Genomic DNA, 2,569 nt, shown 5'->3' on the forward strand with positions numbered 1-2,569 from the left:
TTATGTTAGATTTAAGAAATTTAATATTAGTAGATACACTAATTAGAATGTATGTGTGTATGTTAGTGTGTATGTGTGTTTTTATGTATTTTTGCGTGTATGTGTTTGTATGTCTGTATATATATATAATGACTGAATGTTTATGTTAGTTGACGTGTATGTATGAATGTTTGTATGTTTGTTTGTTTGTACGTATGGATGGATGTTTGCATAGACATCATTCCCATCATCATCATGATGATTACAATGATAATGATGATGACGACGACGAAAATGTTGTTGATGATGATGAAGCATTAATTAAAATTAAAATAAAAAAGCTTTTAATGAAGGATGGCAATTCATTAGTTATATATATATATATATATATATATATATATATATATAATGATGATTAATGATAATATACTGTTATGACTTGTTTTCATTATGTTTCCAAATGTGATAATAATGTGAGTGTGAATGCGTGTGTGTGTGCACGTGCGTGTGTGTTTAATTTTTATAAAATTCAAAACATACAAACATCAATCAATAAAAACTTTATATATAAGCCAAACACACACACATATTTACATTAATATGTGCACATTTATATGGTATACAAAAATATGCTATTTATATATATATATATATATATACATATATACATATGAACAACGTATATATATATATATATATATATATATATATATATATATACAAGAAAAAATGCAAGCTAGATTGCAGTAGCTAAACATATGTGTGCCATTAATATTAACAATGTGTTGATCTACTACTACTATTACTCTTACTACTACTGCTACTACAACTTTTACTACTACTACTACTAACATCACCACCACTACTATTACCATCACTACCACCACTACTATTACTACATCTACTGCTACTACTAAAACTACTAAATTGTAAGAACATGAATATGTATGGAACTGTTGCTATCAGCTTATATTGTTATTTAGTAACATTAGACAACAATGTGTGCATGTGTGTGTGTGTATGTATGCAAATATGTACTATTATTATGTTAGTGTTAATAAAGATAATATAAACAATTTATAAGCATAAAAAATTATGTATGATAATAATAATCAAAATAACAATCACCTTTAAGCTGGTTGATGTAACTTCTAAATGTCTTGAGCAGTTTGTTTGCTGTGGTCTGAAAATGAAATAAAATAAATTATCTGCATAAAAATTATTTTGTGCAAATATACCTATCACTACTTATATTATTATTAGAAGTATTATTTATTATTATTATTGCTGTTGTTGTTGTTATTAGTACTATGATTATTACTTACGTGTTGTTCATGAAATTCATTGGCCAAGACATCAAAATCCCCATCAGTTGTCTTGTCTGCCCGACCCAAGGACATCAAAACCTAAAATTCAAAATAAAATTTACAAAATGATCAAATAATATAATAGAAATTAAATTAAAATTAAATACATGAAGATGAAAAAGAAATAAAAACCTTCTCTTTAGTACGTCCAACTTTCTTTTGAAAATTTCTGCTCAGGCTATCAAAATCTGTCATCTTCCTGAATTAGTAAAAACTGCAAAAACTGCTAAAAAAATTTTTTTTCCAAATTAAATTTTTGTATTGCAAATTAGCGAGCCCCAAAACTTCTAACACTAATTAATTTCTACACTAAAAAAAACTAAATTACCTAACTAAAACTTAATTTATTTGAAAAAACTTTGATCTTGATAAAACAGACAGCAACTGAGCATCAGTGAAGCTGGAAAACGCAATCCACGTAAAAAGTGACTTCGATTGCAAACTAATTATATTTAAAGGGACGTTATAGCGCCCAACTTTTTATACGTAACATCACATATAACAGATATAGTTTATATAACACACAAACTATTTCTAAGTATAAAACACAATTGATAGTACATTTTACACACATACACTGTTCTCATTATACAAATATCAGTAAATATAATATTATAAAATGATTCTTTACATTGAATTCTTTTCTCGTTACATTAAATTCATTACATTAGATTCATTACTCTAAAGTAACATAGTTTGAGTTATTGTTCAGTAATGGTAAAGTAACATTTAACACATCATTTACGTACTCATGCTGACAAATTTAATTTAACTTCTTGAAAATTATTGTAGAAAAGATGGTTATAATTATTTATATACGATTTTATTCCGTATTTATTTATAAATTTATTTTAATTTATTTATTTATACGTGACAATATATTTTGGATCTAATCATTTTTATTCTTAATAAAATTCAACTGATAATCATCGATCAATTATAAACAATGCAAACCATAATCATAACAACAATTCTTAACAGTATATATATATATATATATATATATATATATATATATATATATATATATATATATATATATATATTTATTTTACATTCAATACATTGAAAGATATTTATCAATTCATAACTAATTAGAAGCAAAACGGTAATGCTTTATGAACTGCAGTTAGATTAGAGCAACAAAAAATTTATTAGAATACCTATGTGTGTGTGTGTGTGTATATATATATATATATATATATATATATAAAAAAAATATA

This window comes from Helobdella robusta (genome assembly GCF_000326865.2).
Source record: "Helobdella robusta unplaced genomic scaffold HELROscaffold_31, whole genome shotgun sequence".
NCBI lineage: Eukaryota > Metazoa > Annelida > Clitellata > Rhynchobdellida > Glossiphoniidae > Helobdella > Helobdella robusta.